The 23,399-nt window shown below is 40.3% G+C and overlaps 1 protein-coding gene across 3 annotated transcripts in view; it reads left to right on the top strand.

Moving 5' to 3' along the window:
- The window catches only part of drp2 (dystrophin related protein 2), a 132,128-nt gene that overhangs the window by 39,781 nt on the left and 68,948 nt on the right, over positions 1-23,399 (top strand). For 2 of the 3 annotated variants that reach the window (XM_026358657.1, XM_026358654.1), the window contains exons 2-3: positions 1,264-1,374; positions 1,450-1,614. The gene's annotated coding sequence lies outside the window, so the exon portion shown is untranslated. The remainder of the gene's footprint in view (positions 1-1,263; positions 1,375-1,449; positions 1,615-23,399) is intronic. The other variant, XM_026358655.1, reaches the window with a different exon arrangement.

Below are 23,399 nucleotides of genomic sequence, written 5' to 3'. Positions count from 1 at the left end.
TTCCTGGACTTATCTGTGCACACATGTAGGCTATGTCTGTATTTAACTTTTTTTTCTCACCCTCTATTCCTTTGACTCCCTGCTGTTTCCTCCAACTGGGTGGTCCTGCTAAAAGTAAATGAGTGTCTCTGGCAACCTTTGATCATATTAATATCTCCATATGATTATATCTCATTATTAGCTGTGAACAGGAACATTGAATAATTGAGATTGAGCGATTGAAGTAGCTGCTCTGGATTTCGGCTGCCCGATTTCGTAATGAAAACTGTCTCTCACTTTGTTTCTTAGAGTTGTCGACGATAAAACGCCAGACTGTTTCATTTACATTTCATCTTGACACCCTCACAGGAAGAATTAGCATATTGACTCCATTAAACCAATGAAGTATTCTATCATTCATGCAAATGTAAATGTAAATAAACACGTGAACACATGGTGGTTACAGCTCTGGCAGCTGTGTAGACATGTTACAGGCAGGAAAAGGAAGACAATATGTGTGAAGGAATCTTTTATTTCCTCATATAAAACTATAATGTGAATTATGAATGCCACTTACTACTCTGAAAATAGTTCAGCTCATTCCCTTTCTGCCGGCTCCTTGCTGCCAGCTTGGCATTAAAGTTTTATATCTGTTTTGAACTGTTAGGGAGTGCTCTCTTTTTCCCCTGCCAACCTCTCCACTGCACCCCCACTAGATTTATTGGATATGTGACAGACCTCTAAGCCAACCTATTTGCTGACAAACCTTCTCTAAATATCTTCTATCCTCTTATTTTTTAAGAGCATCTTGTTTCCAGGCCTGTCTGTGCTCGGCCTTCGCTGCCTGGATGGGCTGTATCAAAGCGGATTGGTGTTGGTTAATGGTCAGGCTTGAAATCAGAGAAAAGACTCTAGTTGCTGTTAACATTGCTATCAGACCTGAGGGCAGGATAGAGTTGTTTAGCAGTGTACTGTTCTGCCAGAGCCACAAATGAAATCTCGGGGAGGAGAGGGGACGCTCATTGGCATTCCTCCTGCATCGCCTCACTCCTTGTTTCTTCCCAGTGGCCAGCACCCAGTGTCACAGCAGTCCTATGTTCCAGGTCTGAGCGTGCTGTCTGCTGATAATAAACAGCCCGACAGCCGAGCCACAATCACAGAGGTTTGCTGAATTAGAGCATGGCTGCCCTACTCTCTCTATCTCACTTTAAGGTTGGGTGAAACCTTTACTTTACGCTCAGTGTCACCGGATTTTAAAACCTGCTGTTACTGCTTTGTTCCCAGGTCTGAATGTCATTGGACTTGTAAGCAAGAAGGGACTGCGGAGGGACTGGGTAGTTGGCACTTAGCCAGGCGCCAATAAAGGATTAAACTCCAAAAGACAGCTGTTGAATGGTGTGCTTTTTTCACCCTCTTATCAAATCTTCTTCAGCCCACTGGGAGTCACTGACCCTGTTCCCTGTGTTGTAGGTCCCCCAGTGTGTGGAGATTTCTGCTGCTGCTGTTACTCCACATCCAGGCCTCCCCCCACCCCTCCTCCCCCCTGTCTCCAGCTCAGCGCAGCCACAGGAGCGTTGGCTCGATTCCAGCGAGGCTCCGATCCTGCAGCCACGTCCATCACGTCTTCACCGCTGGGTAACTATCAAGCATGCAAGCACAGACGTCGGAGATTATGCGGTCGTGTTTTTTCTGCTTGTTTGTTACTTCTGGGGTCGCAAATGTGTGCATTTTTCATGTAAAGGAGGCATTTTCTCTAGCCAAGCATGCAATGCGCTTTTTCTGACATGCATGTGTGTACACACACACACACGCACACACACACACGCACACACACACAAATGCCAGAGGCTCAGGAGGAATCTCAATGGGTTTGATCAGCGCTTCTGTGTCTTTGTTTTGTCTTTGTTTTTTTTTTTTTATTCAGTCCATTGACTAGTTTAACTCCTGCTCCAGGTGTCATCTACTGAACTGTGTCAAACTCAGTAAATACACTTAAAACTACGTTCTCAGTGAAGTGAAGAATAGCAGGGGATAAACCAACGTGCATTAAAACCTGTCTTAGAGAATAGAGAAAGTGAAGTCAAACAAGTTCACGTACCAATCAACTTATTGGCACATGTAAAGGCACAATTCAATTGTGTTGAACAAACGATTAAATATAATATTAAACAAAATTTAATAAACATACAGTCACCCAGTTTCGCAGCTTTCTTCAGCTCTACAAAGCAATTTGGCTTCTTTCACCTCACTGATTTTGTATTACAGCCCACAACGTTACTTTCCTCGGCTCTGTTTTCAGTCAGTCTTACTACACAGTAGCTGTTCAGCTGTTCGTCTGAAAGGTATAACAGGATTTTTGCATAAAATTGAGCTTTTCTCAACTTTTCCCAGTTGATTGCTGGCTGTCGTTGACAATGAGTGGCAGCTGTCACTGTCACAGGCTTTGAATGTGTATGTGGAAACATCCTGTTAGTGGAGCGTTTAGCATTTCACATCCAGATATGTTTCTAAAGGAATGGAATTCATCTGTTGGCCAAAATGCCATTATTGCAAATGTAAATGTGTGTATCATTAACAAATTGTGACAGCGGTGTGCTTGTGTGTTCCTGGACAAGTTGTATGTATTTGTCCTACTAACCCACAATAGAGTTAGGTTGCACCCTTTATTTGATCCTAACTATAATTAAGTTATAATTAATATAAATACATTTTCTTCCATTGACACAATTTGCATCATCGTTCATGTTGAATTTGCAGCATTTTCCTTCAGTTTTTACCTACAGGCTGAAATTGTCTTCTCTCTCTCATTTTTCTTTTCACTTCTTCTCCCTTCTCCATCCTAGTTTGTCTAGTTTTCATCACTACCTGCTTTCCATCACCAGAAAGCCCTTAAATGATTTGACAGAAACTATGTCCCTGTAGATTTATTTATCCTGCTTCCTACACAGAAATTAGGTTCACATGATCACCAAGAGAGATGCAAGCTGTGATGTCCTTTTGTTTTCCTCTCTCCTCTCCCCTCCAGCTCTGCTACGGTGTATTTCATCATCCCGTCCGCCCACACTCCGCCGTTGTTGCGAGCGCGTTGTTTGAGGCTTCTCTGAGTTAAATAAATGGGTCCTAGGGTTTTCCACTGCGTTGTCATTTAGGTGTGTTTGACCCTCTGGAGCCAATTCAATCACTGTCTACCCACAAGTAATATCCTCCGCCCGCTCTTATCTCGAACTCCAAATTACTGAGCTTCATCCCGGTCTTCACATCAGAGCGCCACAGAGGGAAGCGAGAGAACAAGGAGGGAGCTTAGAGAAGGTCATAAAAGGTAGCTGTTGGACAGAAAAAAGGCAGCAGCCTGTGTGTAGCTACACAATGAGGTTTAAGCCCAGCTCAATGCCCAGGGTTGGCAGCGAAATTAGCGCTGTGCAGTGCTCACTCAGCTATCCAACTGGTGTGGCACAGGGGAACATCGCCTCGCCTCAACTACTGCACATAAGAGATCTGGTTTTTGGAGTTGCAGCCTGTTAAAATGTTATCTCGCTTCAAGACATTTTGGTTTACTATACTTTGTCGCTGAGGGAGCTTTTCCCTTTCTATAATCTCCAACCTATCTGCGAGCTGCCGCCTCATAGCTGGAGCCCATGATGACAGTCTACAAAGTGTAGGCCACTCTTTTTTATTAATTTGAGACAAACCACAGCAACTCTAACCCAACCCTGAGCCCTGATGTATTCATGTGCTCTACTGCTGAAATTAGCTTCACCTCACGTTGTTCCACTCCTGTGTCACACAACATCCTCAGCCAAGTGTGTACGACAATGAGTTAATGTGGCAGCACCCACACCCCTGTAATACTATGCTAATCAACAACAAAGTAGCACGAACAGCAATCATCAACATGTTTCCCTGGGGTTTATCCCCTCCAAAGCTCCCGACCCACAATTCTTCTGCCTGTGCTTATTTCCACATATTACCATATAACCTTTACTGCATAATTTTCTGCTTTATATCACAACTGTGTGATAATAAAGCATAAAGCATATGATTACCCTGCACGTCGGAAACTGGCTAAATACTGTGTATCAACATCACATTAGCACTTTAGGTTTTCAAACTCCTCATGTGAACTCCGCACTGCAGAGCTCAATGTTAACACCACTCACTGTTCCTTTGGCTTTCCACTAATCTATGTTCAAGGCAGCTTAGCCTGCTTGGCCACCCTGAATGTCCCTGAGGGTGCTACAGTGTGAAAGACTCAACACAGTGGCTGCTGGGATCATCATGTTCCACCTCACGTTTTCTTTCTCCACTCCTTCCCTCTGTAATTCCACTTCTCTGCTCCCTTGTCACAGTTCGAGCTTCTTATCTGTGCTTTTATTTGAATCCTCCGCGCCCCTCTTTCATTTTCTCGTTCTCATAGCTCCCTTGTTGTTGTGTGTGTGCGTTACGATGCTGAGACAGTGGCTGCCACACATGTGTGTTGTCCTCCAGAGGGCTGGCTCCCGGTGCTGTGGAGCAGGCCTGAGGATGAGCAAATGTGGCACTCCCCTATCATCCTCTCCCTCTTCTCACTAGTCTCCCTTTTTGCTGTCACTTCTCCCACTCCTCCTCTTCAGTCCTTTATTTCCCATTTCACTTAGCATGTAGCTCTCCCTCACTCTCTTTGCTTGTCTTCTCTGAGAATGATGGGCAAAGCTCGGGGAATGGGGGTGGCGAAGGAACAGAGATATAGCTTTTCGACAGAATCAGCTTTACTGTTTGTTCTTCTTATGTGTGTGTATGCGGTTGTGTGTTTTATTGAAGTGTAGACAAGCAAATGGGTTGTAGTTTGTCTTTTCACCTGTGTGAGAATATGTGGGAGGTAAGGGTTTGCAGTTGATGTTTGCTCCATCTCGGCGTTCCCATTTGTGGAAACAAAAATTTATGTATGTAAACGAGTTGAGTGGTGATGTGCAGGTCAGTGAGGTGTGAGGATGTTTGTTCACATCACGTGTGTGTTCACTATGTTGCTCCTGAGGTGCAAAAATTATTTCAGAAAATGGAAAAGAGGCTTTTTATTTTTGTTGTTGTCTTTTCTCATTTGTTAATGTAACAAAATCACTTCCTTGTGGCATAGAGTATAGTCCGGCACATCCTGCCTGCTTGTGTTTAGACCTTGACTGGAGTCCACTTCGAGACATACATAGCTGTATCTGTACAGTATATAATACCAGACATTTTAAACTACATTCCAGGACAAAAACTAAGACATGAACAGTGAGTCACGGTGGGGCCAGCATCTCAGTAACAAGGACAGTGTTCAGAAGTAGAAGATGAATGAATGCAGCCAAATACAGAGAAGTAATTAGTAGAAAAAGCAGTGGTTAACCTCTCAGAATGAAAAGTGCACAGCTAAGAGAACAGCTTCTGGACAAGTCTGTGACTGCCCTGAGTGTCCCATCTTAAATTCAGACTAAAACCCCACAGAACATCTAAATAAAAATAAAATAAATAAAGATAGATAAAAATAATCTGATGGTACTGGAGATTTTCTGACAGGAAGAATGAGACACTGCCTGTTTGGACTCACTGCACTTGCTGCAGTGAGTCCACTGCAGAGGCTTCTGTACTGTTCTAAGTTAGGGGCGTGAATACCTTCATAAGTGAGAGATTCATAATTTAATTTTTAGTACATTTACAAAAAAAATCTTAAAATATGCTTTCACTTTTCCATTATGCATTATTTGATGGGATTGATAGATACAGATAGATGGGAAATATATTTTTATCATTTCAGAATAAATTCACAGCCCAGTAAAATATGCAAAAAGGGAAAGGGTTATGAATAGTTTCTCAAGCGAATGTATGTGTATATGCATGTGTGTACAGTCTGGCTGGTGTGCGCTCGGACAAGTTAGCAGGCGTGCGCTTGTGTAAAATTAAATACACGTCAGCAGGCAGCCATTCAGATAAGATTAACAGGACCTGACATTTCTTTCGTTGGAGACAGATGCTTGCTCCAGTTCCCTCAGAACATTTCCCCTCTCCTCTGTCCTCCAACCAAATTATATTTCATCTCAGTCTGAGGATATTTTTCCCCACTTACCCTGCCAGCCCACAGCAAGACCTGTTCTCCCTATTAATTTGATTTCTGATATTGTTATTACAGGGCAGTGTGATTAGGAGAGCATGAATTAGATTAAAGGCTTGTTTTATGCCACATTGGAGCCAATTAGCTCAGAGTTCAGACTTTCACCTCAGTTGACAGATGCACAAATGCTGATATAAAGTATGTGGCCTATGTTGGTGGTATAGAAATTCTTTTTAATAAGTATATGTAAGGTTGACAAATAACCTTTTAACATTTCCATAAAGGTGGCAAAAATAAAAAATGTACCTGGTGAATGTATGATGGATGTCCGTGATAATCACATGCTGCTTTGTCAATTAACTCCTAAATTACAATATTATGACTTCAGCCTTGGTTGAATTAACAGATAGGATTTTATCGAAAAATGGTTTGTTATTTCACGTAAGAGTCGAGGTACAGTATACACGGTGCAGCAAAGTAAAGAACATTAAATTAATGCCTTTTTGCATAGACAATTTAGAAACATGTTTAATGTTCTGTACAGTGAAAGAAAGAGATTTATGTAAAAGTGCAGGACATGTACACATAATATGAGTTAGTGAGTAACACTTGAATAGATGAGGACATAATTTATACATAAGTACAGCGGATGTCACAGGAATGTCACCAAGGGCTATACTGAGGAAATGTGATTATCATTTATGCATAAGTACCATTATTGTGTGAGAACAGTGTGCTGAATAAAGTAATAACATCAGTGTTTTAAAGCAGCTTGGACAGGTACATTTGTTTCATTTCTCTCCTGAAAAGGGCTGATTTAAAGCAGACTACCTCACTGGCATGTCAGCGTGTTTGTGAGGAATACGGTAGATAGCTAGAAGGAAAGGAAGCATCTAATACAAACTACTGTAGTAGTACTTCACGTTACAGCCTTATTCCAAAATGGTCCTACCTTAAAATTCTACAAACAAAATGAAAGAAGTTTGTTTGAAATCCAAAAAAAAAAAAACAAAACAAAACACAATGTTATTCACAGTCTTTGCCATGACACTCAAACTGGAGCTCTGGTGCATCCTGTTTCCACTGAACATCCTTGAGATGTTTTGACAACTTGTTTGGAGTCCACCTGTGGTAAATTCAGTTTATTGGACATGATTTGGAAAGACGTACACCTGTCTGTATAAGGTCCCACAGTTAACGGTGCATGTCAGAGCACAAACCAAGCCACAAAGTCTAAGGAATTGTCTGTAGATCTCTGAGACAGAATTGTATTGAGGCACAGAGAAACATTCTTTAAGAAAACCTGTTCCGGAGCACTCTGGGCCTCAGACTGGGGCGACAGTTCATCTTTCAACAGGACAACGGCCCTAAGCACACAGCCAAGGTAACAAAGGAGTAGCTATGGGACAACTCTGTGAATGTCCTTGAACCCAGACTTGAACCCAATCTCTCTGGAGAGATGTGAAAATGTCTGAACCGACACTCCCCATTCAACCTGATCAAAAAGAATGGGAGAAACTAGGTGTGCCAAGCTTGTAGCATCATACTCAAAAAGACTTGATGCTGTAATTGGTGCTAAAGGTGCTTCAATAAAGTATTGAGCAAAAGCTGTGAATACTTAAGTACATGTGTTTTTTTTTTGTTTTGCTTTTTATTTATAATAAATTTGCAACAAACTTCACTCACCTTGTAATTATGGGGTGTTTTTTGTAGAATTTAGAGGAAAATAATAAATTGAATCTCTTTTGGAACACATAACAAAATGTGGTAAAAGTTAGTGAAGTTAGTAAATACTTTCTGGATGCACTGTTTAATACTAATTTATACTGTTACTACATTTCATAGGGAAATATTTAACTTTTTACACCACATGTCTACTGCCAGAGATTAAATGTTACAGATTGTCAAAGTTTGAAAGTCACAGTTCTTCCACCACAGCATTAATATTTATTTAAATTAATTCTGTGATGTCATTTGCTCCATCTAAAGCCACTTTCTTCCATTTTCAGTTCCCTCGTGTCTCCAGTCATCCACAATCAACGCTGCTCTCATGCTGTGTTCGATGCCACATTGGAGGTCGGATATTTCCGTTTTCCTACTTAAAATAGTAGGATGGCCCTCGAGGTCAGCACTCCAACTGGGAAGCTCAGATCAATTTCAAAACGCTGACTTCAAGCAGCAGATGCTCTGATGTCATTTAATATGGCAGCTTCTACAGAAACATTTTTAATAGCGTTAAATGATTATTTTCTCTGAAAATTAGATTCGATTAGATCTTTGCTTAGATTGAGTGAATAAGATTAAAAATGAATCAGATTAAAATGACTATTTTGTGTCAATTCTGACTAAATTGATAAATTATGAATTTAGTGATTAATAATCATTGTAAATTATATTGTGTGACGGCTGCTGTCCTTATCCATTGTTTATCCTCCTGCATTTCACTGATATAAAGAAGCTCTGTTGACAGATCATACATCCACGTTCTTCCATTCATCCATGTTGATAGTTTACATTTGGATGTGTGTGACGAGAAGACCTTCAAATGTAGCTTCACTTACCTGAGTTGATGCGAACACACACACACACACACACACACACACACACACACACACACACACACACACACACACACACACACACACACACACACACACACACACACACACACTCACAAACACTTTCACTTCCTGTCTCTCCCGGATTCCTCACCTGTTTTTTGTTAGTAATTACTGTCCCCATTATAAATGTCAGCCACCCTTCTTCAGTGTTTGCCTGATGTTGTTTGCACATCAGCTTACCAGCCATTTATTTTTCTTTTTGCCTGTTTTCCTGTTGTGTTTCACCAAGTTACATCTTCTGGTTTACTCTCCTGCTTTTGGGATTCAGCTTGGCTTTGTCCGACTTTTCGTTGTTGTTGTCTGTTAAGAGTTTGACCATTGTCCCTGGTTTCCCGTCTTCTGTCTGTACTCTAGCTTTGTGTTGTTGTTTTATGTAACACCTGCCAGATTTTCTGCATTTGAGTGATGTGTTTTTGTGGATATTTCCTAATGAAACGTGACAGATCAAGATTTAACATTACACAATAAGGTGATAAACATTAACCAAGGCTTTGTCAGATCATAGAGTAAATGTATATATTATTCTATATTTATTATTTACAGGTTAGAGCTGTTAAATACCATCCATTGTCACATAACATTGTTTTGTTCTTCTTTATAACCTCACAAGTTTGTTGTGAACCTTTTGTGGGGGCCTAACTTCGACTAATGGGAAACCACTGGACTAAATTAAGTCAAGTTATTAAAAGCTCTTCCTCTTCAAGCTTGTGTACAACTTGTTACAACAAACTAACAATCAAGTATATTTGCATTGTTGAATTGGTACTTTTACTTATGAGACCTGTCTGAGTATTCATGCACTACTTGCTTGGCCACACGTTGGCTAATGTGGCAAAACTGCTTTTGTAAGTCGCATCATTATCCCCACAGTGAGTGGAATGAATAATACTCTTCCATCATTTACCCGTGTAGGGGATGGGGAGCAGCATCACACATCTGTTCCTACCTTCCATGCAAGCAAGGCCATTATCATATGTGCTGTGTGGAACAGAGTGGAGGTGACTGAGAAGTAGCCGGCTGGTGCGTGAATGTGATGCTGTCACTCTGATGTGTTATGAACCATTAGTGGAGCTATGAAACTGGGTCTCTGGGGGAGAAGCCATTGATCTTTTGTGTACGCGTTTGTTTGGGCTTTTACATGTGCACCTATAAAAGTCGCATTCAGCTGTTTGAACATTGGTAGATGTCAGGTCATATGATTGTATGCATGGTTGTATATGACTGTGTTCACCATGCTCTGCATATCATCATGTTTTAGGCATACTGTAGGCATTTTCACACTTTTACAGCTAATCCTACAGCACAGTAATTGTGATTGGAGAGACATAAGTTCTTCTCATGGATCCTAATACCAGCACCAAATTGCCCTTAATTGGGAAGACGTTAATCCCCTGCATCGCACAGTTAGCCATCTATTACTCTGCAGGCATTGCTGGAGATGATGAGGTGATGTGGACAAGTCTACTGTTTTCAACAAGGAGAAGGGACAGATTTGTGATGTTTTGCATTCCTGCTTTTTGTAAATGTTTAAATTATTTCCTTATCCGTTTACTAATTTCCATGTGGTCTGAAATCTGTGCAACCATACTCTCAGCAGAAGGAGGGGAAACACTGAAGGCAGACTGCCAGTTCATCACTGGGCTACATATTTACTAATACTGTAAACCCTGCGGGGTTTAAATAGATAAATTGAACTAGGCAGAATCTTGGGTTGTTTAGTCTCCTCTGCATGAAATTCTTACCCATCTTCACCAGCTGCAGGAGTGGGAAATGGGAATTCAGTTTCCTTTTCCTTGTTTTCTTGTTTACTATCATTTTGTGGCCAAGCAGGTCGCAAAATCCCTGTTTAATCACATACACAAACTGGAACAAAGGGGATCCTGCTAACATCCAATAAAAGAACCAGTGCTGTTGATGTTTTTTTACATTTCAGTGGTAAATGTGTATATTTTTGTATTTTCCCTCAAGCAGCTTGTAAAATTCAATGTATAATGAAACACAGGTTCCTTTGACTTTCGCAAATTAGTTAGAAGACTAATTTTGTATAATGCTGAATATAATTTGTTGGTGTTTAAGAAGTTCAGCAGAACAAAAAAAAAAAAAAAAAGCTTAATGTGGCTCTCCTTCCCTTTTACAGGGACTAATTTCAATGGAAAAATATAATCAGCAGGGTCTAAACCTACTTATAATGATCAGGAAGTTAAACAACTTAAGGTTATGCCAAAGCTCAGTATCACTTTTATTTTCTAAGGACACTGACTGAATATTTTTACAGTGTCTCTTTCAGTTACAGTTTGTCCACTGCTGACCTGATTAAGTGAGTCTCCCATGATGCTTATCTATTTACAAAGCTCATTGTAGCATGGTGTCGTTCTACTGAAACTGCATCACTGCAACTTCAATCATGTAGGTGATTGGCATGAAATATTAATTACAGTAAGACATGTTTTTTAAATTTTTAATTTTTTTGCACAGTTTTGCAAGCAGCTCTTGGTTGACCACCTTTTAAGGTTATAAGTCAAGGGGTTTGGGTGTCACATTGCAAAGAAATGGCTCTGAGGTGGCACACCATAGAATACAGAATGACGAGAACTGACCTTGACTCCCTCTAATATCTGTTTAAACCGTAGATGTGGGCTATTAAACAGCTGTGAAAGATCACATCTAAACGTATCTATCAGTTCAAGTTATATTGGGACAATGGCCTTGCAGGCCACCCTTCATGTTGTCAGGTGAAATATGTGCCACTAGATTTTACTTGTCACCCTAAGGGTGACAGGACACATCTCAGTGGCAGAGGGGAAATCCAGGCTAACAAACTTTGTCGCTTTCAAACGTTGCATGTGTTTTTATAACAAGAGTTAAATGGCTCTGTGAAACTGAACGAACTAGTTAATATAATCCTCTAGGTATCTTCTACCCAGGAGCGTGCTGAAGTTGACAAGCGTGAGTTGTATGTGTAGTGGATGTTTAGGACCCTCAGGCATTCATCTCCAACACAAAGCCACCAGCGAAGGTAGTCTCCAGATTACATTGTGTTTGGATTAACTCTTGAATGGACCCTGGTCAATTACGTCCAGCTCTGAGCCTGATTCCACAGCTGAGCTGAGTTGGACCATGGGTTGCCATGTCACAGTGGGGTCAAATGAGCAGACGGCGTGGGCGTCTGTGATTGAGAGCGCTGTCACAGCACCTGCGGTCACAGCCTCTGACGAACTCCTCTGGGGGCATGAATAATGTACACAGTGGGTCTGACTGATGGGTGGTGTAATAATGCCAGGCAGAATAGCGTGACCGGAAACTCCAGTGATGGCCAAAGTCTTACCCAGCCTGCCAGCCAACACACACACATACGTACCAGGGGAGAGATGTATTTAGCTTGCCGTCTGCTTCTAGATGGTCTCTCGAGTGCAGTGAAACTGTTTTGCTTTCCTTTAACATCTGAAATTTTTATGTAGGTTTAGAAGCATAGCCACACTGCTCAGATGAATTGGATCTTACAGTTGTTACATTGAATGAAGTGGGAATATACTCCTGGGACAAGGCAGATTTAGTAACAACGGGCTTTACTCAAATACATTTAGCCACAAAGATGATTTGGCACAAAAAGTGGAGTAAACTGGGAAACAAGTCTGTGATGAAACAGCTGGTTTGTACAAAGTGTTGTCTTACCACATCTGAAGATGAAAACTTGTTGAAGGCTGGTCTGAACTGCCGCACTGGAGGCCGGGATAAAAGCTAGCAGTCACAGAAAAGGGCAAGTTGGGATGAATGGTACACGTGAGGGTATGGGTCTGACTCCTCAAAGTCAAGAGAGAACTCCTGGGACTCGGCAGATTTGGTAACAGCAGGTTTGAGTCAAATATTGATGAGCGCTGGTACACAAATCTTTAAGGCAGAAAACCACAAAATCACAGATGGATGTTAGTCAAGAGCCGGTTTAGACATTCAGGGTATAGCAAGTTAGGCAAACTACACAGTTTGCCAAACTTTGGCACTAGTAAACGGGAAGGAAAAAAGGCTGCTGCAATATGCTTGAAACCAAACTGGTTCATATAAAGTAGCGTTGCCATATCTAAAAGTGTGTTTTTAGCTGGTTTTAATGACCAGACTGGGTGTGGGGTGAAAAGCCTTCAGTCAACGAAAAAGGGAATGGTACAAATGGGGAAAAAGGTCAGACAGTGTCTCCTGGAAGACATATATATTGTTCCACTTGGCTGAAAAGTGACAGAATAGCTGTGAAAAGAATAAAAAACAGAGCTTAAGAGTGATGTTTAAATCCAGACATTGCTGTATGAAAATGCGCATGGTTGGTTGTTGGAGTGTTTGTTATGAAAAGTAACAGATTTCAGAAGCTGTTCAGTCATGAAGGATGAAGTGGAAACCTCTTAAACACATGGTCACCTTTGGACCAGTCAGTGCCAAGAATAGATACAAGAAAAAAAAAAAAGTCATGTCTTTATGCATCTTTTATTTGTGTGAAAATGGGTGTGGTATTGTAGCATTATGTGATCATGGAGATACGTTTCCGTCCACTTGTTTTATGTGTGTGTTAAAAAACAGCGAAACACAGGTTTTATACTTTGCTGATGGAAAGGATAAAAGCAAAAAGCACCAAAGTGCCATGGCAACAGCAAAAAAATCAAGATATAGATGAAGCAAGTGACTAAAGAGAAAATATCAGCAGATAAAAACACTGATTGACTATAATATTCCTCAGACATACATACAGTAAATGCCACATTTTCATTATATTTTTTTACATTGTATTTCACCATTTAAGGTCTCCCAGACATTGTCTTAATTACATCTTCTTGTTGCACACTCCACTGCTGCAATGGTTTACTTTGGTACCTGAGTGGAAAATGCATGACTTCTCATCTTTAAGTATCAGTAGTGAACAGAAAAGCACATTCACATAATCTTCTCCGGAATACAATCAGTCCAAATGATGTGCTAGGTGAGTTAGCCACATAGCTAACCTTTAAACCTAGAAATATGACGACAGTAAACAACTCTCTGAATCTGACATTGCCAGATTGTGTCCACACAGATCTCCACCAGGTCATGGTCGTTCTTTCTCTGGTCAGTGTCTTCAAGATCCCTTTGCTAAGCTTGTTAGTTTTGCCATTTACTTTTTGTCTTTAACCAATAATTTTTCAGACATGGACCTATCAGACAAAAAAGATCCACTGTGAGTTAAAGACACGGGCAAAACCATTGATGAGTTTTCATCGACTACAACATCTAAAAAAGTGTTGTTGATGTATTTTTCAGATGGCTCATTTCACCCATCTGTTGCCCACATCCAAAGAAAATCATGGTTCAACGTGTATTCCATAACAGATAGTGTTTCTAACAGAGACCTTAGTTTTCTTTAAGATTTCGGAATGGGTTTTACCACCTAGTGGGAGCTTCAAACAGCCTCTGCTTAGGGTTAAACAGACCGGATCAACCAGCAGCTGGAGATCACTATGTGGTGCCTCTGTTCACAGACTTCCCTGTCATGGTCCAAGCAACTTAGTGGGTGGAACATGCACATTCACTCTCCATCCCTCTAACACAGGTGTCCCCGAATTTCAAGGAGCCTGAAGGTATCACCTCTGTTCTCAGTCCAGTGTGCCCTCTGTGTGGGCTTTTTTGTACGTTTCTGTGGGCAGATCTTGGTTATTGTCAGGAATGCACTACTGAAGGCAGCTTACAGTCTATTATCTCTGTTTAGTATTTCCTTTATACCAAAACGGACCCATAACATCCTTGTGGTTACAGACTTCTTTCACTCATTTCATTTTATTTTGTCACGTTAGGAAAAGTACAGGTAAACTATGGCTCCTGTCCATTTAAGCAGCTGCAGTTTGAAGGCCTTGGCTTTGTGCATGCTGGCTTTTCCTGCCATGAATATTTGTAATGTCTGCTTTGCTGTGGGAAAAGACTTATTTCACTGGACTGAAGGTAAATGTGACCGTATCTTAATGCCTTAAGTAAAGAAGCTGAGCAAGACACAAAGAAATAACCGAGAAAAACATCTGAGGCTGAGGGGGGAGAGGTGTTACAGGCGTCACTATGAAAATAAGTTCCATTAATGTGACTGATAGGTCTCAGAATAATAGTTTGAAGTTTGACACAGCTCAGTCAGTTCACTGTGAAACACATCCTGGTGTGGAGTGCAAGGGTGCTGGAATGGAGCACTGGTGGGTGCGACAGCTGAAGGTGCTGGCAATCTTCCTGTCACCGGTGGAAGGTCTGTGGTGTGCTCAGAAATAGCTCCTGTGTCTCTCGGAGCACTGAGATTGCTAGAACGAAATGCTGCATGTGTCTTTCCTGGCTTAATCTTATTTGCCTGTTCCTCGTATTGTTTCCGTTGTCTTTCACTCTCCCCCTTCTTCTCTACTCCGCCACTTTGTCTACACGTAAGTGAGTCATTTTCTTGGAAATGTCGATTTGTTTCTACAGAGAATGTGCATCCTCCAGTGCGGCTTGCCCTCGTTGATTATCGCTAAGTTCTTTGGCTCTCAGATCCTCATCTCTCATCGACTATTTCCACGTTGTTTTTCTACTTTCTTTCTTATCGATTCTCCCCGGGTAGCTCTTCACCACAGTTTTCCCTGTCACTCATTGTCTCTTTACTATTTCTTTCTTTTTTTTTCCTGTGTTACACTAGTGTCAGTAATTTACTACAATTCGAGGCTAATGGGAATAAAAGGCGTACGGGACGTTCAAGAAAACACCACCATCCTCCCTAACATCTGCCACTTTCTCTGGGATTTAGGAAAAGATCACAAGGTAACAAGGGAGAAGAAAGTAGGAAGCGCTGCAGATTACTGGAAAACATTTCTAGGTTGTTGACGGGGAACCAAACACCAAACTGCATGGTAGCCCTGTGATCTTCAAAGCCTCTTCTCCCCTCAGTCCCTTCCCACTCCCTTGCCCCCCTGTTTTCTCACTAGAGACAGGGTATATATTGGCTGGCTGCAAGCACGAAGCTGTTGGACTTGTGATCCCATCTCAAGCTTACAAGCTCACCACATCCTTTGCTAATGACTTCCCCTCTCCTTGTATTGAAAGAACTTTTTTTTAAATCTCATACGTTTTCTGTCAGAGGAAGGTTAGTGACAGTTCCTCAAAAGATTTAGGTTGATCATTAAAGTTTCAGAGCTAAGAGTCAAACTACATTGCTTTCTCACTTCTTCATACCTGTCTCCCACACACCAACCCTTAAAAAAAAAAACAAGACATGTCGCCATGTCGCAGCTTTCTCTCCACTACCTCGTCACTTGGTGGCTGGCTTGCAAAAACTGTGTCACTGTGGACAATGCTCACATTTCAAGCAGGGCCACTGCCTCAGTTTTTCTTTTTCAGAGAGAGCAGAGAGGACTGGTTTTGATGGCAGTTTGCTATTTTCGTGCTCCACAAATACCTTGCGTGCTCTGCTTCTGCCTTTGAAAATCCCCTCCGTTTAAATCCAGTTACTTCTCTCTGCAGAAAAAAATGACACATTTCTCATCGCTCAGTGTTTACGTCAAGATGAAATATAGTTTTAGGCCTGAATACAAATGTTAATTAGATGCATGTAGTAATATCTTAATTCAGGATCATGATAGAGTGATGGGATTGTTTACCCATGCAACAAGATGCCTAAGGGAAGCCTTTCAGGATTGTTTATGAGTCAGGTTAGGAACTTGATTAAGGACTTGCTTTCCACTGGGGCTCCATCCTTGCTCGAGCACAGAAAATACACAGCAAGTCTCATCGTTTGTGGGTGCAGCATGTGTGGTAGATCAAATATTTATAAGAGTCAAATTAAGCTGAAATGGTGTGAGAACACTGGATGTAAGACGTAAGCTGACAAGTGACAAACACATTTGTCCTCTGATTACAGGTCGTCTCTTCTAAGGTGTTAGTGAAGGCGGAGGACAGCACCTGTGGTTTTGCACTCTTACAAGCCACTAATCAAAGTTGTCAACCTTTCATTCCTCCTCCCTCAGCAACACCTTTAGTAGCAGCAACATAAGGAAGCGTAGCAAGCATTAGAGACTTCAAAGTTTGACACCAAATCAAACATAACTCTAATGTTCATATGGAAAGCTTTGATCAAACTCCAGAACAGTGCTCCTAACAGAATCCATTTTCAGTGTTGTATATTACATAAAACGCCTGAGTAGATAAATAAGAAATTACCTGGGTGGATGCCATGTCCCATATGAGTTCTCTGTCTAGGTTTGGCTGGGAATCGGACCATAATTATTTCATGAGATCTTGTCAGTGTCAACTCCAATGCTCTCTGTGTGTGTTCTGACTTCTCGATGAGTTGGCACTAAGAGGGCAATGTGTGCAACTCAGAGATGAGCAACAAATGTATACAGACATTTTGACAAGTGATTGGTTCTTCACTGTCAGATGAAATGTGTCCCTGTCACCTGTATCGTATGGTATGGGGAGAGGTATAGATTAAAGCTGGCACCATGCTGCTGCTTGGCCCATCTGGACTGTCCCGGGATACAGTGAGCTTGCAAGTGAGGCTCCATTTGAAACCTTTTTGGTTATTTTCAGTTTACACAACTTAATTGTGGATCAAAATGAATAGAGACTGAGACAGTACATTTACTCAAATAGCGTTTGTAGCCACATTAGCAGTGACACTCTATGGATCACTCTGAATCCAATATATCACAACAGCTACTAGATGGATGTAGATAATAAACCAAGAGTCCCCCTACACCAGTCGTTTAGCCCAGAGATGGGTCTTACAGACTATACAATCCACTGACCTTTCCTTGAATGCCAGGAAATAAGCATTTGTGGTTTTGAGTGAAGTATCTAAACAATTATTGGATGAATTCCTGTGAGGTTTCACACAAACATCTTTAACTAGGTTCTATTTTACATATTCTACATGGGTAGAGTCCAGAGCCTGCAGATAAGGTGGTTGAATTGTCTTGTTGACAACCTGTCTCCATCGTGATTATGTATTTATTGATTTGCATTTTTAGAATCGAGGAGCAAGAGGAGGAATGATCATGACAAGCAGCAAGCTCTCTGTTCTCAAGTAACCATTCTGCACAATGAGTACTTTTGATTTTACTTGTAAAACTATTTATAGAATATTTTTCACTGTCTTATTACTACACTGCTCAGTGTGACATCCTGGAGGAGTTGGACTTCCTTTGCCACCTCTTTGGGGTCCAGGTATCGCCTCATGTCACCAGTAGTGACACTGACTCTAGACAATTGCAAAACTAGTAAAAAAACTGTCAGAAAAGATGAGAAGAGAAAATATGTTAGTGGGCACCCCCTGTAAATCCATTCCTGTTTGAGCGGTCGTGTCATTGTTGCCCCTCTAGTTCACCTATTGTTAATTTAGTTAACACGAAAGCTGGAGAAACTGATTAACAAGCCCTCTGCTACTTAACTGACCAGATCAATATCCTAGTCGTTTAATTGACTTGATGCTAAACTCTGATTTAAAAGTGTCCCTTAAATTTTTTTGAACAGGGTATTTTATTCACTTTAGGAAAATAATCTTATTACGTTGTCATAATGTTATTTTTTACCTGTATAAAATTGTTCGGGAGCAGCACAGAGGGAACATTATTTAATAGTGATAACAGGACAAAACGAATTTCAGATTCAGATTTAATCCATTTCCTCCATTAGTGAGATTGAATATCCATGAATGTAGGAAAAAAGCACAAAAGCGTCTTTATTTGAATGAATTGAATTTGATGTCATGGCTCATGTTTAGGATTGGGAACGGTTCCATTACAGAATATTTTTAGTCTCTACCAGAATGACGTCTGACACCTGTTTAAAAATGCATTTCCCCCCAGGCTGTACGTAGCTGAAATTGTCAGTCGACCATTGTTTATCATTTAATAGCCTTCACCACTTTATCATCCGTATATCGGCCATTATCACAAGGCTTGCTGGAACAAACAGTTTTGATAAAACTCGTTCCAAATTCAGGAGAAGTGATTCACTCAGAATTCGCTTTTTATGCAACGGTGTATTCAGTAGCCTTAAATGTCAGGTCAGTTCTTTCCGTCCAGCTCACTGCCTACTGTCCTTCACTCAATGGAGGGTTTGTTTGGAAATGTGTCTTCAAGGCCTACACAGCTTCGCCCTTTCCAATCTCATTTGCAATCGTTTCCCCTGTGTGCTGATATACAGCAAATATTGTGTGTGCCTAAACAGGATTTAGTCTCATTTGGGTGGAATCTCTGAAGGGATCCATTTGAACAGACCTTGAACCAAGTGTGTGTAAAGTTAGGTAAAAGGAAGTGAGGGTATGTTAATGCAGGTCTCAGAGTTGCATTGATTGCATGAGTATTACCTGAATATTTGAAACTCTCCCCTATCATTATCTCTTCATTAGTGCATTGAAATCCACCAATAGAAACAAATTATTCTCCCCTCTACTAATCAGCACCACACTGTGCCTCAGCATTGATTTTACTCCCGTCTCACTTCCTATTTAGGTTAGCTTTTGCAATTGAAACGTTCATTTTCTCATTTAAGTTAAGCTCTTTCTTTCCTCTGGTGCTCGCTGTGTCCCAATTTCATCCCGGTGTTTTCCATTTAGTCTGTTCTGTTTGGGTGCATGTAAATGATTCTCAAAACACGTTCTTCTTAATAAATTTATTTGTGTTCAGTGAGAGGAAAACAGACATGACCCTGTTTGCGCAAACAGCTGCTTTCACACTGGATTTGTGTCTGTCCCCATTACATACAGTAGTTAGTCAGCCGCAGAGTTTATGTCCCAGAGTTTTGTGACACAGGCACATCAATGTTGCATTTTCTCTTTCTGCTGTAATGTTGGTTAAATCTGTACGTCTCCTGTGTGTTTTGAATCTCTTCCTCTGTTTGGCAGAGTGCACTGCTGCTCAGTGTTGTTCTTTTCCAGTGGAACTGTGATTTATTCTGTAGCTGCAACTCATACTGTAGGCTGCAGATTTTCTGTGGAATTCATTGTCACCTTTTTTAATGGACACCAAGCTGTCAACCAGATTCCCGTCTACTCTCTCTGTGGCTCCTTCAGCAAATAGGAAGTGACAAGGTTGACAGGCCAGTGAATGTGGACAGTTCAGCAGAGAGCCAAATGTCACACCAAACCCTGTCAAAAGCCTTTTTCGTGCTGTTATAATGAGATTCATGCTTTCAAATGAGGCTTGGTGGAGTGTTGAATCCATTAAAGCTCTTTCCCTGTTGATTTGAGCTTTCCGCTGCCTTTATTACTGCAGACGTTCATCATTAGCACATACAGACACTCTACAGTGTGCACATGCTGTGAATCTTCAGTAATTATACCTTGTTCTCCTTTAGGTACTAAGACCTCTCTCACGGGCATTTTTGTGTAATATTTTTATAACTTCACAGTTGACTTGAAATTAGATGTTTTGTAACATGTCACGCATTCCTATCTATCACTGTCAACCTCTCAGTCCGTTGGCATTTCTGTATTGAATTTGTAGGTGGACACCGTGCAGCAATGTAAAGACATTTCTGACGTGTGGACCTTGATGTGTTCACTTAAAACTGTTGTGAAACCATGAAAACAATATCGAACAAAAACATGAATCTTAAAAGGTGAGATACAAAACATTATTTTAGATTTCTGGTGCTAAACCTGTGTAGTAACAAGGAAACTGTATTCGCAAAAAAGTATTGATATTCACGGCTATAATGTAATTACTTGTCTTTCAGACCTTCAGGTGAGTTTGGCATGTCTGAAATTTCGGCTGTCTTGCAATTTGAGCAGTTCCACTAAAGGAACTTCACCACAGAGCAGACAGGTCAGACTGTCTGTACCTCTCAGACATCTGCGGCTCCACAGTTTTATTTTCTTCTTGCTTTCATTCATAATAGAATTGCACAAAGTAATGCTGTCTTTTTCACTTTTTGTCAACTTAGAGGACACAGAGATTAATAAAATTGTGTAACCTCATATGATATGCAGTAAACTTGGGCCATAAAGGGCACCTGAATGTCTGGAGCCCCTGGGAAGTTTACTGCAGGATGGTAATCTAAACAGTCTGGACTAAAATGTGCATTGTGAGGTGACACAACGTCAATAAAATCACATAGTGACTGCTCAGCTATAACTGCAGATGTAATAACTAGCTTTATTACCAGTAGCAAACATATCATAGAAGCACTAAACAACTGTAATCAAAACTAGTGCCTTCAAATAATGCAATAATTTATAAAAGAATTCTTAAATCTTTAAATGTTTGAGATGTGAAATGAGTGAAAATATTTTAATAAATGTTTTCCCTTGTTGAAAGGTTTACTTTTAATATAGCCCACAACATTAATTCTAAATAAGAAATGTCTTTTTTTTTTTTTTGAAGGCAGTTTGACTATTTTATGCACAAAGTAATACTTTACATAATCAACAAAGTATTCAGCTCTAAGCAGTACTTGCTGGTTGTAATGAGAAATATTTTATAACTACCAAAGGAAGTGCTTGTTTGTTAAATTACATTTTTGAGCTGGAGCCCGGCTTGTATTAAACCAAATAAACAAAGCTGGTGCTGGTATAATGGGCAGTACAAATGCATTAGTTGGAACCAACGTCTAGTAAAACTACCCTGTAAAAATAAAATTAATATATGTTTTTTATTGTTACTTGTATTTTGTGCATCTTTGCTTTGTTTGTTATGTTAATCACGATCAGGAAATGCACACTTTAGCTGCCTCAGTTCAGGAGAATGCCAACTATTTTATACATGCTCTATTAATCCCAAATGCGACACAAGGCTGTAACAAAACCTTGGCTTTTAATTTGCATTACTTTTATGTTGTTTTTGGCTACTGTGCCATCAATAAAACAGATTACTTGTGAGTTTTCATTCAGAGGTTTTCCTGACCGCCTGACTAATGTTCGAAGGAATCCAGGAATGACAGAATTTATAGAAGAAAGTTGTTAAGTGAAAGATTAACTGGAGAACGCATCAGAAAATCTTAAGTTGACTCTGTAGTACGTCGGTGCGTTCTCTCCCAACAGAATATTTCATCTTATTTTCTTTGTAGTAGAAGGAACTCATCTTAATTAGCACAATCTCAATTGGGGTTTTGCTAAATTACCTCTTTTCTGAACCAAGCGTTCCTTCGCCACACATCACCGCGTGTTAGTACGCACTGACAGGGTTGACTTTTAATCAGCACGCTCACACAGTAATTGCAAGGCAGAACGTGCATTTCTTTCTGTTAATTTCCTTTAATTAAGTCTAAACACTACAGATGCACTTGTCAGGAAAATAGTTATCTTAAGCACAAAGGATTCTCTTAATTTACTGTTTTTTTTTTTTTTTTTTGGCGATAATCCAAACAATGCAACTGGGGCCACAGTATGAACTCTGCACTCTCAGGCTCTGACTAAATAATCTGTTCAAGATAAAGACTAATATGTTTTAAATCCTCTTTAGTCACAGCCTGCATTGATCTTTGTAGACCAAAATGATTGCATACCTCCTAAACACAGCATTTTCATCCCTGAACACATTCATGTACAGGTCTTACACTATAAAAATAACATTATAATGACATAGAAATTATTTAAGGCAGATAGGGAAAGAGAAAGAATTCCTATTAATCTGTACTCGATTAAACTCTGTTCATTAGTCACAAACATAATTGAACAGATGAATCTCAAGGTGAATATTCACCTGCATTCAAACAGATGGGAATACATTATTATGGTTAAACAAGCTGTACTATGTGGGAAATTGCATTGAGGTTTTTCTGCTGCACAGTTGTAAATTCAATTTCTCCTGGAGAAAAAGACAGCAGGACAGAGCAAGATGACTGTATGAAATAAAAATGGAAAGTGTTCACAGTAAGCTCATTAGGATGCCGTCTGAACCAGTGGCACCAACAAAAAGCAGAGTAAAGTGGACATTTGCCTGTAATTTATCCCTTGCAAAGGGAGCTGTTTGAAATAGGGCACACTGCAAAATAACTCAATCTTAAAGTAATTTCTGTTTACCATTGAGCCCTAGCTGTTTCCTTCAAACAACTGTGTATTGAGAGTATTTCAGCCCGTTTCTAAAACAAATCAACTGCGTTTCTTGAAAGAGCACCGAATAAAGTTATCAAGTTATTCAGAGTATCGTGGGTTTTTGAAGTAAAAGTCATGTTTTGCATATGTTACATTACTGGCATTTGGAGCACTTCCAAGGCTTAGATAATCAACGGTTAGAAAAGAAGAACAAGTCCATTAGAAAATGTTTTCTTGATGTCTTTGAACTCAAGAGTTCCAGTGTGTTTACACAAAAAAGCCTCATAAATAGATTTATATTAGCAGTGGATCAAATGACTACTTGTAATGTGAAAGAGGTTGCTCATAACGCGAAGCCAACAGAATTATCATCACCAGCCCGCAGCCTCCCTCAGCTGTATCTTTACTGTGCCTCTCAGCTGACTGCTTTAGTTTTATGGCTGCAACTTTTTGTCTTGATTCACTTTAACTAGTCTCACAGTGTTGTTCCCACATGTTTCCAGTTGTTTTCAGTTGCTCTGAGAAACCCACTGTGCCTTATTTCATAAGCACTACACAGCAAAAAGGACTTAAAAATGGGATTCCTTAGAAATAGATTAAAATATGAAAAACCAAAGGCTGTAACATAAACATGTATATTGTAATTACTTTGTAGAATATTACAGAATTGAAATATTATCTAGAACATGTGTTTTTATCTTGAGAAAAACAAGTGGGGGGTTGAAATAATTAGAAGTAG

Source organism: Anabas testudineus, chromosome 10, assembly GCF_900324465.2.
Source record: "Anabas testudineus chromosome 10, fAnaTes1.2, whole genome shotgun sequence".
NCBI classification, from domain to species: domain Eukaryota; kingdom Metazoa; phylum Chordata; class Actinopteri; order Anabantiformes; family Anabantidae; genus Anabas; species Anabas testudineus.
The sequence above is the reverse complement of the archived record's forward strand: the minus strand, read 5'-3'. Positions and strand labels throughout refer to the sequence as shown.